Raw genomic sequence first — 13,413 nt, 5'->3', positions numbered from 1 at the left:
TTACTCCTCATACTTTTCCCTGAAAAACAGTTTGGTCCCTCGCCTTTTAAATTAAACTGAATAGTCCTTATTCTCTCAAATTCTCATATAACAAGTCCAAAATGATCCGAAATGACTATTATGCCCCTAATTTTCTATTTTTATTATTATTTTTATTTTTTCTCTATTTTTTTAATTTTTCTCCCCCTTTTTTTATATTTTCTCTCTCCCTTCGTCTCTCTTGGCCGCACAGTCTCTCTCTCTCCCTCGACCTCTCTTCTTCTTCTTCTTCTCTTCCTCTGCAACCACCGGAGAACACCATCTCCGGCCACCATTTCATCACCATTTCCAAATCTTCATTGTTTATTATGAAACAAAAAAGTGAACAAGCAAGACTTACAGAATTACTCCTCCTCCTCTCTCTATCTCTCAAACCCATGACGGAAATCACCAACCTGAGCTCCGACTTGACGGAGCTGATCCTCTCCTACCTCCCCATCCCGACCCTCGTCCGAGCCTCCACCATCTGCAAGCTCTGGCAATCCATCATCTCCTCCACCACCTTCTCCGCCACGTAAACCCAAACCCAAACCCAATCCCACCCCTGGTTCTTCCTCTACGGCATCCACAACACCTCCTCCAAGAAAAACCGGTCCTTCGCCTTCTACCCTCTCTCCAACCGCTGGCTCCGCCTCCCCACCCCCACCTTCCCTCCCCACCACTACTCCCACTCCTGCTTCCTCGACGCCGACGGCTTCTTCCTCATCACCACCCCCAACTTCACCTACTCTAGAATCCTCAAGCGCTCTTGGCGCTCCACCTCGCCTCTCCACTTCTCCCGCATCAACCCTCTTCTCGGCGTTTTCGACTCCGGCTCTCTCCTCCCCAACTTCATCGTCGTCGGCGGTGTCAGATTCATCGGCAACTTGGTCGACATCGAGGACAGCTTGGCCGTCGAGATCTACAGCCCCGACTCCGATTCCTGGCAGCTCCGTCCTCCTCTCCCTGCTGATTTCAGATCCGGCAATTCCTCCCAGTCCTTGTCATCCGCCCTCTTCAAAGGGAGGTTCTCCGGTGGTTGCAGAGGAAGAGAAGAAGAAGAAGAAGAAGAAGAAGAGAGGTCGAGGGAGAGAGAGAGACTGTGCGGCAGGAGAGAGGGAGGGAGAGAGAAAATATAAAAAAAAGGGGGAGAAAAATTTTAAAAATAGAGAAAAAAATAAAAATAATAATAAAAATAGAAAATTAGGGGCATAATAGTCATTTCGGATCATTTTGGACTTGTTATATGAGAATTTGAGAGAATAAGGACTATTCAGTTTAATTTAAAAGGCGAGGGACCAAACTGTTTTTCAGGGAAAAGTATGAGGAGTAACAAGTATTTAATCCAAAAAAAAAAAAAAAAGGTTTTTGCTTTACAGGTCAAGTAACTGATCAGGTAACTGACCAAGTAACTGATCAGATACCTGATCAAGGTAAGTTACTTACTCTAGGCCCAGTCACAGCACGCGGAGCATCCAAGCCCAGACCCGACCAAAACCATCAAGAATACAACGGTTAGTTTTGATCAAGAATGAGGTCTGGGATTGGAATCGGAAACGCGCGAGATGTTTTCATCTCGAGAAGGGATTCAAAACCCTAACTGCTGTAAATCAAGAAGCCAATAGAGTCGATTGCTCCATCTGGTTATCTAATTCACGCTTCCGCTGAGATTTTTTGCAGCAAATTGGGGAAAAAGCAAAATCTGGTTTTTCTGTGAAAATTGTTTTCGATTCATAGCATAATTGTTAAGTTTTTGATTGTGCTCAAGAACCCTAGTAGCATTCCCGGCGTGCGTTAGGCTAGAGTAGATGGTGACCGGATGAAATTTACAATTTCTTGATTGTTCTGTGGTTTCTTGGAATCGAAACAATTTAGATTGTGCTTGAATATGCATGATGAATTGATTCCTTATATGGTATTGTATCTGTGATCGTGTAAAATTGTATGAAGAACAAAAATCTCCCAGAAATTGTTTACACATTATGTTAACGTTAGAGATCCGAGGAATCTCTAGTTAGCTTTAAATATAGAGAGAGTGAGAGAGAGCGAGACACAAGAAGTATAGTGGTTCGTCTCCCGCCTTAGCGGGAGACTACGTCCACTTGAAAGCTTAACTATGTGTGTTGGGCCTTGCGGCCCAAGGGGATTACATGAGTGTGTAATGGGATTACAAAAGATGTAATGGAGTGTGTTGAGTTGTGGGAGGAGGCATTCCTCTTATAGGTGAAGGAAGCCATCTCCTTTACATTTTCTTAGATGTGGGATGCAAAACCACTATTCTAGTCTTAGAAAGGCCTATTATGGAGGCAACTTGGCAAGGCCGGGAATGTGGCTTCCCGACGACGTATTTGCCATTTCCGGATACCGTGGCGTAGCTTGAACATAGGGCTACAAGGTGTATGTCTTGGTTGGGCCCCACCATGGCTTGTGGGACCGCTAAGAGAGAGTTACTCATGCTTGGTGAAGTAGCAAAACTAGCTTGCTAGTAGAGGTATCTACAAGTCCCCGAGTAAGAGGAGCTTCTTGGTTGGGGAGTTATAAGCGTGAAGTCATCAAGCATAAGTGACCGGGCAGCACGGAGACCCTACAAGTCCCCGAACTTCGTGAGCAAGAAGGGACTCATTTAACCTGCACAACAAAGTCAAAACCACGCATATGTAGAATGCTCGTTGCATTGGGCAACAAATGTTAGTTGCATTGATATGCGTTGGTATATACGAATGTAAGAGGTGTGTGATACATGTTGATGTATACATGCAAATGTCGCCGAGTATGATCGGTTATGACGTAGAAACTCGAGAACTCAAATGGTTGTGTGAGCAAATGGATTGCATATGAAAAATGTGTGCCGCGCGCAAGGAAATGAACGAGGTCGAGTTGACGAGGTTACGCTCGGTGCAAGTTGCATGAGTGCCATGCAGGAAAGCGTTTATAAGTTCGTGAACGATGAATACGCGAACGCTTGTGTTTGTTTGGTTTTCGCTCGTATTAATGGAACGCGAAAAGAATTCGATTTGTTGCAAACGACAAATGGTAGAAAAATTCAATGTTCCATTAATGTGTATTATGTCGAGGAGACGTGAGTGTAAATCTCGGGATTGCCGGGGAGGCATGAGCGTTAGAGCTCGTGAGCTGGAAGCTCGGGAGTGCCGGGAAGGCGTGAGCGGTAAGCTCGGGGGTACCGGAAAGGCGTGATCGGAAGCTCAGGGGTTGCCGGGAAGGCATGAGCGGAAATCTCGGGGGTGCCGGGAAGGCGTGAGCTGAAAGCTCGTGAGCGAAAAGCTCGGGGGTGCCGGGAAGGCGTGAGCGGTAAGCTCGGGGGTGCCAGGAAGGCATGAGCGGAAAGCTCGTGGGTGCCGGGAAGGCATGAGCGCGAAGCTCGAGGTTGTCACGAAGACGTGAGCGGGGAGCTCGGGGGTGCCGTGAAGGCGTGAGCGGGAAGCTCGTGGATGCCGCGAAGGCATGAGCGGAAAGCTCGTGGACGGGAAACTCGTAGATGCCGTGAAGGCATGAGCGTGAAGCTCGGGGTTTCCGCGAAGGCGTGAGCGGGGAGCTTGGGGTGCCGTGAAGGCGTGAGCGCGAAGCTCGTGAGCGGGAAGCTCGTGGATGCCGCGAAGGCATGAGCGCGAAGGTCGGGGTTGCCGCGAAGGCGTGAGCGTTAGAGCTCATGAGTGCGGAGCTCGTGAGCGCGGAGGTCGTGAGCGCGGAGGTCGTGAGCGCGGAGCTCATGAGCACGGAGGTCGTGAGCGAGGAGGTCGGGGGTGCCGCGGAGGCGGTGGGCGTTAGGTAGCGAACCTAATCTTTTATACCCAAGCGTTGAGGGTTAACCGCCGGATCAATGGCTGCCGTGGACTGTGTTAACCGGTCCCTTTACTTTTTCCCAGTGGAGAAAAGTTTGACTATGATGCCGCGTAGCGTCATCGTCATTATGAGGCGTTGCCTTACCGCTTGGCGGTTGGTCATGGATCATAGACTCGTGGAGTCTTTAGACCCGTTTAGTTCTCTTTCCCGTGGGGAGGTTTTGACAAAATATGGTGGCCAAGAGGTTAGACAAAATATTTACATAGTGTACATGTAAATTTTGCTAATTGTATATATGAACAACAAATAATCATGTCATAGTTTGTCTAAACGTCACATGTTTATTTAATTGAATTGCAATTAAAATAGAAGCATGGCATATGTTTATAGCATGTACTTGTAGTCAAGTTGCTAATAACATTTTGTAGGCATGCTTAAGGGTCATGGAGACATGTATAGTCATGGCAAAAGCTCTAATTGCAAGAGCATAAGAGATCGATAAGATATAGTGACTTATCTTATGCCGAGCATGACGGTCCTTTGCTTGGGGCGGATAAAGTACTCCGATAATGTCCGTTAACTCGTAGTTGCGGTTGAATGCTCAATAGAAATAGTTGAATTTCCTTAAAACAAAATAGATGATTAATATGTAGATTTGTAAAATCAACATAAATAATTTGCATATGTACTTTGATAAAATTTTTAAGCAAAATGTATAAGCAAGTGTAGTATTTGATGACATATAACATGCATATATATATATATATATATATATATATATATATATATATATATATATATATATATCTATTTTTGAATGTCAAATTTTGTTCTTTACCGAACTCATTATGTGCAATGATAATTGGAACACAGTAATGACGGCATCACTTATGTGTATATGCACTAGTCATATGGCACCAGTGAGATAATCTTTTTGATATACATATGCAGCAGCTTATACACATGTATATAGGTCCCTGCCCACAAAATATATGGTAGAAGCATGAGCTTTTGTTGGCTTTTTACACACTAAAGAAGCTAAATGTCTACACGGCATGAGTTCAAACAATTGCACGTTTGTATGCCTATTAACCAAGGAAAAATACTTAGGTGGGGCTTCCCCACCACGTGGCCTTACGGCCACCTAATCAGAGGAAAGAAAGTTTTTCATCTTTTTCGAAAATGCCCCTGCTCCCTAATGTGCAATACCCAAAACACCCCCCCTGCTGGACGGTGATTGGCCCTCCCCACCACGTGTCCCGTGCGGGTGCCCTACGCAAGAATCTCTCTTAACCAAGTGTGATTGCGCCAGCGGCCATTAGACATGGTATGAAAAAAAAACAAACTTGAAAGAGTGAATTTTCGTGACTCAGCAAGTAGGCAAGTTGGAATTGATGTCTTATTTTGGAACTATATATACAAGAATATATGCATGTGGTCACTTTAATTGAAATGTACAACACTCATTGGCACCTGGCCAGTGGGATCACACATATATATTATGAAGTTAAATATGCATTTGAGATAATAGAATTTCATCAAGGCATATGTACTTGTAGTAGAGATGGTTAATAGACACCGCCAGGCAGCAAGTAATTAAAATAATGTATTCGATGGACCAATTACTGAGACATGTGGCGAGCTAGCAGGCATGCATTAGACATGTGTAAGCTAGGTATGTATGAAGCGGTGAGCTGCGCATGTGCATGGGTATACAGGTGTAACAAGTTAATTGATGGTGAGATTGCCAATTATACATGAATCATATGGTTATGATGGTAGTAACTTAGCAGCTCAGTAAGCATATGTATAGAGATGCGAGGTGCATGAGGAGTGAGAGGAAGAATGAAAGACTTAGCTTTTTTTTTTTTTCCTCATAATAGTTTGTTGCTTCGACCGTCGAATGAGTTCGAGAGTCCCAAGCCATGCTCGAAGGTCGGTTGGTGCTGTTGGGTCGATGACTACTGCCTGAGCAGTGAAGCTTTCAAATGAAAGTTAGCTTCACGGAGGTAGCTGTGTGTTCAAATAAGGACTAGCAAGTGGATGAAGTGAACGCCCAGTGATGGAGTTCATGGATGGGCGTTGACCGATGATGGACAAGTGTTGATCAATGACAGAGCTCGTTATGGGTGAGCACAGTGGCGGATCTAGGATTCGAATTTGGGGTGGACTACATATTCAAGTGTTTTCTTTTGGGCGAAGGCCAAAAAAATTTTCAGTACAACTATGCACAAATGTAAGAAATATCATTTTGTATTGCCGTCGACAAACGTCAGGAGGCGAGAGTATTTGGAAGAGAACAAGCAATGGCTTACTGGCTATGATAACGAGAGTGAGAAACCTGAGTGAAGAAGAAAACGAGGACTCAATCGGTAATTAGTGATGAAAATGACGGAGAGGAGACTGAAAACCTATTCCTAATTACAACATTTTGTTCACACTATATATAGAAATTTTTTTTTCTCCAAAATATTCGGGCGGGCTTGAGCCCACCCCATGATGTATGTAGATCCGCCAGTGGGTGAGCTGATGATTGACATTGAGGTTGATGATCAGAAAGCGGACTGCGCTGGACTGCCGGCGGTGGTGTCCAGGGAGAGTGGCTAGCGGTAGCAGAGGTTTTCTCAGCGGGGCTCGCTTGGCCAGCGGAGCTGCCACCTGGCGGTAGAGATTAGCAGTGATAGCTCAGCGGTAGTGAGGCTGGCGGAGCGGAGCATTTGGCCAGCGGTGGTGTTCGCCGGTGGTTAAGCGGAGCTGCTGCGATGCTTAACGGACTACGTCGAGATTGTTGACGGTGGTGTTTTGGAACTCAGCGGGGAGCTTGGAGTTCAACGGAGCCTCTGAGCTCAGCGGAAGCTTTTGGCTGGTCAGCGGTGCTTGATCAGCGGAAATGTTGCTTGGCTGAGGTTCTGGTCAGCGGTTTGGCGGAGAAGGTAGATGGGCCATGGATGAGTGTTGCTCGGAGCAACGGGGTCGAGAGGTGGCAAGCGAGGTCTGGCATGGTTTGTGGTGGTCTGACCGCTGCAATTGCAGATTGTGAGCGGTGCCATTGATTTTGAAAAGTTGGTGAGGCTCTGCTCAGCGGCGGGACCGAGGATGGACGGATGCCGGAGTGACTTTGTAGCTGTCCAGAGTAAACGACCAAGATGATCGCTGCACCGACGGAGATGGCCGGTACGTCAGGGAGATTTGGCGCTGTGTCAGGGAGCTCCTGGCTAGCGGTGTACAGTCCAGCGGAGGTGCTGATGATGACTGAAGAATGCTAAAGTGTCCAAAGTGGACCTCCGGTGTCCAGAGCAAATTGGCAAAATATATATATACATTTTTTTCTTTTCTTTGAGTAGGTCAGCGTTGACCTTCTTAGATTGGTGTTGACCAAGCTTGAATGACCCTATGGGCGTTGACCTGCGCTGAGGGACGTTGACCATTGCTGATCAGTGTTGACCGAGCATTGACTTAATGCCAACGGGCCAAAATTTGTGGTAGGTGACGAAGCCTTTGTGTTGGCTTCCCACAGACGGCATCAATGTTAACGTTAGAGATCCGAGGAATCTCTAGTTAGCTTTAAATATAGAGCGAGTGAGAGAGAGCGAGACACAAGAAGTATAGTGGTTCGTCTCCCGCCTTAGCGGGAGACTACGTCCACTTGAAAGCTTAACTATGTGTGTTGGGCCTTGCAGGCCCAAGGGGATTACATGAGTGTGTAATGGGATTACAAAAGATATAATGGAGTGTGTTGAGTTGTGGGAGGAGGCATTCCTTTTATAGGTGAATGAAGTCATCTCCTTTACATTTTCTTAGATGTGGGATGCAAAACCACTATTCTAGTCTTAGAAAGGCCTATTATGGAGGCAACTTGGCAAGGCCGGGAAGGTGGCTTCCCGGCGACGTATTTTCCATTTCGGATACCATGGCGTAGCTTGACCATAAGGCTACAAGGTGTATGTCTCGGTTGGGCCCCACCATGGCTTGTGGGCCCGCTAAGAGAGAGTTACTCATGCTTGGTGAAGTAGCAAAACTAGCTTGCTAGTAGAGGTATCTACACATTATTAAAGTTGACAGATACAAGAGCTTAATTTTCGTACAAGGATGAATCTGGATAGAATGTAAAGTAAAAGAGCTCATATGTTTTGTGGTTTTCTGTTGGCATAAGTGATTATGATGCACAAAGCATCTTTCATTGATGTTGGCAGAAAACACTGATCAGGTACCTGACCAAGTAACTGATCAAGTAACTGTACATGATCGAGTAACAAACCTGAAATTGTGTTTTGTGTTTTAAAACTATGCTTCAGTTTTATCTTCCAAAGAAGTGGTCAAGTGTGGTTTTAGAATGTAAGACAGCAATATGCATGCTTTATGAAGATATATTTGGATACTTGGAAATTTTTCTTCTGTCTAAAGATGTGGATGAATCTCCTTGGATAACATATTTTGATTAAGCATGGCATATTGATAAAGAACTCCAGGATATTAAGTTTCTGCTCAAAAGTGATGCTTAATATTGTTTTTGTTATGGACTGACATGAATGCAAGTATGGAATGATTAGGTTTTCTGTATGAACTTTTCTTGAACTGTTCTTGTTTTGGTTGCTAAAAGCATAATAAAACACAGAAAACTTAAAGTTATTTTCTTTACAAATTGAGAACTCACATGAATTTTATTTTGCTCCTTAGGTAACTCTTACATAAACTTGAACAGTGTCTTGATGTTAACTGGAACCAACTATAGAGCTTGGCTAGACTCTGTGGAAAATTATATGGGAATGCATGAGAACATAGACTATTGCTTTACTGAGGATAAGCCTGAAGAGTTGAATGAAAAGAGCACTAAGAAAGATACTGACCTTTACAAGAAGTGGCATAGATCCATAGAATGGCTAAGAACCTCATTCGTACATCTATGTCTAAGACTGTCAGGGGAAGTATAGAAGAGCCTAAGCTAGCATCAGATTTTTTGGAACTCATAGGTGCTAAGTTTAAAGAAAGTGAAAAAGCAGAAGCAGCTAGGCTAACCAAGGAGTTTCATGATTTGAAGTATATGGGTTCAGGGGGAGTTAGAGAGCATATTATGAAGATGATCAATATAAATGGCAGACTCAGGGAGCTCTTGATGGGGGTTAGGGATGAGCAGGTAGTGCATTATGCACTACATTCCTTGCCTAACAGTTTTAGTCATCTTAGGACCAGTTACAACTCTCAAAAGGGAAACTGGACTTTAGATGAACTCATATCCATCTGTGTGGATGAAGAAGCTAGGATCAAGGAAGAAAAGGAACCTGCTACAGCCATAAACCTCATAGAGAAGCCTAAAAGGAAAAAGCCCCAGAACAAGCTCAAGCCTACCAAAGCCATAACTAAGAGTTCAACAGCTGCAGTGGCCAAGGAAAACAGGCCATTAAGGTTCAAGTGCTACTTTTGCAAAAGAGTAGGACACATGAAAAAGGACTGCACTGGCTATAAAAATTGGTTAGCCAAAAAGGGTAAGATTTTTTCTAATACAGTTTTTTCCTTAGAAATTAATCTTATAAATGTTGAACCACAGTCTTGGTGGATAGATTCAGACCCACCTATTCATAGTACTAATTCCTTGCAGGGATTCATAAGGAGGACAATCCCAAAAAGTGATAAAGTGAACCTGTGTGTGGGCAATGGCATGAGAGTGGCAGTCAAGGCTATTGGAACCTTAAAGCTCGATTTAGGATTAGGAAAATTGTTAGTTCTGGACAATGTTTTTTATGTACCTTCCATGAGAAGGAATTTAGTTTCAGTTTCTCTTTTAGTAAAATCTGGTTGTAGACTTGTTATGGATAGTAATGGAATTCTTATTTCTAAAAATTTTGTTCAAATTGGTTCTAGTGTTATTATGAATGATTATTTACAGTTAAATTATTCAATGGCTCAACAAGAAATTTTACTTGTTGAAAATAATACTAACAGTACTACCACTTTAACAGGTGTTAAAAGAACCAAACTAAATGAAAAGTCTGCATTTTTATGGCATAGAAGACTCGGCCATGTTTCAAAAGAGAGACTGAAAATTTTGGTGAAAAACAACATCCTAAATGAACTTGATTTTTCTGATCTAACAGACTGTGTTGAATGCCTTAAGGGAAAAATAACTAATACTAGGAAGAAGACTGCATATAGAAGCCAAAATTTATTAGAACTCATACACACTGATATATGTGGACCATTTAGGCATCAAACTATCTGTGGGAATGTGTATTTTATCACATTCATTGATGATTTTCCTAGATACAGCTATGTTTATCTACTTTCAGAAAAGGCACAAGCATTGAAAGCCTTTCAAATCTTTAAGTCTGAGGTAGAAAATCAAAACAGTGAGATCAGATAGAGGAGGTGAGTTCTATGGCAGGTACACTGAATCCGGCCAACAAAAGTGTCTTTTTGCCTTGTTTTTGCAAGATAATGGAATTAAAGCTCAATATACAACACCCTATAACCCACAACAGAATGGTGTTGCAAAGAGAAAGAATAAGACTCTTTTGAACATGGTTAGATGCATAATGTGTACAACTGGTTTGCCTAAATTTCTGTGGGGTGAGGCTTTAAAAACTGCAAATTATATTTGTAACAGGACACCTAACAAAGCTATAGAAAAGACTACTTTTGAGCTCTTGTGTGGCAGGAAACCTATCTTCATCACTGCCATGTTTGGGGATGTCAAGCATAAGCTAGGATTTATAATCCAAGCTTGAATAAACTTGACCCCAAAACTGTTAGTTGCTATTTTATAGGTTATCCAGATAAATCTAAAGGTTATAAATTATATTCTGCTCATCATTCACCTAGAATTTTTGAAACACATCAAGTAAAGTTTCTAAGTGAAAAAGTTCACAATACAAACATTGAGGATTTATCCTCAGATTTTGAGGAAATTGTGTCAGATGAGAATATAAGTGTAGCATTGCCTTTAGAACAAGAAGTAACTGATCAAGTAACTGACCGAGTAACTGATCAAGTACCTGATCAAGTAGTTGTAACTGATCAAGTAACTGACCGAGTAACTGATCGAGTACCTGATCAAGTAACTGTAACTGGTCAAGTAACTGATCAAGTACCTGTAACTGGACAAGTAACTGATCAAGTACCTGTAGCTCAACCTAATCCTGACAATCCTCAGCCTAGAAGATCACAGAGAGCAAGAAAACCAACTTATGGGGGGGGGGGGGGAAGAGAGTGACTACATTGTTTATCTGCAAGAAGCAGAAATTGAAATGGACTGTGCAGAGGACAATGATCCAACTACATTTAATCAGGTCATTGAAAGTAGTGAATCTCATCAATGGCAGCTAGCAATGGAAGCAGAAATTGATTCCATGAGCCAAAATGCAGTTTGAGAATTAGTTGAACCTGACCCTAATCAGAAACCTATAGGTTGTAAATGGGTTTTCAAAACCAAAAGAGATGCAAATGGCAATGTAGAGAGACACAAGGCAAGGTTAGTTGCCAAAGGTTTTACACAGAAGGAGAGCATTGACTTTACTGAGACTTTTTCTCCAGTTTCTACAAAAGACTCGTTTAGGATAATCATGGCTTTAGTGGCTCATTTTGATATGGAGTTGCACCATATGGATGTTAAAACAGCCTTTTTGAATGGTGAACTAGATGAAGTGATTTATATGAGACAGCCAGAAGGGTTTGTACAAGCTGGAAGTGAAAACTTAGTGTGCAAGTTAAGAAAATCAATCTATGGCCTAAAACAAGCTTCTAGACAGTGGTACAAAAAATTTGATTCTGTGATTTCTACTTTTGGATTTACAGAAAACCTTGTTGATGAATGTGTTTACTTGAAGACAGTTTGGAACAATTTTATTTTCCTTGTTCTCTATGTGGATGATATACTCTTGGCTAGCAGTAACCTAAAACTGCTTAAAGACACTAAGAATTTTCTGTCAAAGAATTTTGACATGAAAGACTTAGGAGAAGCATCCTATGTACTAGGTATTGAGATTAAAAGAGATAGGGCACAAAGACTACTTGGTTTGTCCCAACAGAATTATGTTACCAAAATTTTAAAGAGGTTTGGTATGGAAAAGTGTGCATCTGGAGAAGTTCCCATGTCCAAAGGAGATAAATTGACCAAGAAGCAAATTCCCAAAAATGATGTTGAGAAGGAGAATATGGAGTCAAAGCCTTATGCTAGACTTGTAGGAAGTCTCATGTATGCACAAGTCTGCACTAGGCCAAACTTGTCTTTTGCAGTAGGGATTTTATCAAGGTTTCAATCCAATCCAGGCCATGAGCATTGGGTAGCTGGGAAGAAAATTTTAAGGTACCTGCAGAGAACCAAGAATTACATGCTAGTGTATAGGCAAGTGGAGGATCTGAAACTTGTTGGATTCTCATATTCGGATTTTGCAGGGAATTATCCAGACTCCAAGAAGTCTACTTGTGGATATGTATTCATGCTGCAGGAGGTGCTATTGCTTGGAAAACCATGAAGCAAACTCTTGCACTACACCAATAACTTAAACACACAACACTTTTTGCACAACGAAAAAAAAAAAAGTGTTGTGTGATGAAGAAAAGTGAATCACACAACACGTTTACAAAACTTGCGTTGTATAAGGTGGTTAAAATTCTGAACTTTTTAGCTAGTAGATCATTGCACAACAGTTATAAGAATAATTCGTTGTGTGAATGAAGAAAAAAATAGCGGCAGATTTCCCTCTTAGCCTAACTCAAATTTGGCTCTAAATTGGTGCTCCAAAGGACAACAGAATAGTTATATCTGTTGTATGAGTGTAGCTTGCAAAATATCATACAACAGTTTTTTACTTTGTGTTGTCTAAGTAATGAAGATATATATTGGCAAAATTTCAATGCGTGCAAAATGTCATTCATTCCCCCAAAAGAACAAACTTTGATCGAAATGTAGGTTACATATATGTACTCCTACAACGTAATTTCTTATTTGTGTTGTCTAAATGAGAGATATATATCCCTAGCGCCAAAACTGATACTATGATTGCACATAGGCAGGAACTATCCCTCCTTGCTCTTGCACATGGGCGGGAACTATCCCTCCTTGCTCCCTCAGCTCAAATTTTGAAATGTGTAAAATCAGACAACAAAACTTCATATATGTGTTGTCTGATTTCTGAATACAAAATAAAAAGAACTAAAACCCCGCACCTTGACAACTATTATCTCCCACTTGCACAAAATAACACTTCAACAAAATAACAGCTGATCTTTTCTTCGACCATCTCTCCTCAAAACATCATCTCCTCGCATTTACCCCTTCTTCACTCTTTTTCTTCCTTCCTTCCATGGAAGAGGCCCTAATTTCAATCTTGCCGACTCTTTGACCCTATTCCCTGCCGAAGGGTCTCTGGCGATCCCTGGGCAAGGAATTGAATTCATCCTTCTCCTCTTCTTTTCCTTCCTTGTTCAGGATCCAGACCCTTGATTCCCCAAAACCCAAAGCTTGCTTCTTTCTTTTTCTTCTTCGAGATTCTGATTCTGAATCAACAAGTTTTGGATATCCCAAAATCTCCCCCAGTTTCCCAATCCAATATCGAAAACCTAGATCAGAACTCACTCATTTCCCGTCAGAAACTGCCC

At 42.3% G+C, this 13,413-nt stretch overlaps 1 pseudogene; it reads left to right on the top strand.

The window, feature by feature from the left end:
- The first annotated feature begins 300 nt into the window (after nucleotides 1-300).
- Nucleotides 301-12,287, top strand: LOC133730479 (F-box/kelch-repeat protein At3g24760-like; annotated as a pseudogene).
- Nucleotides 12,288-13,413: the final 1,126 nt, after the last annotated feature.

Source organism: Rosa rugosa, chromosome 2, assembly GCF_958449725.1.
Source record: "Rosa rugosa chromosome 2, drRosRugo1.1, whole genome shotgun sequence".
Lineage (NCBI taxonomy): Eukaryota > Viridiplantae > Streptophyta > Magnoliopsida > Rosales > Rosaceae > Rosa > Rosa rugosa.
Note: the sequence above shows the minus strand (reverse complement) of the source record. Positions and strands in the feature narration are given on the sequence as shown.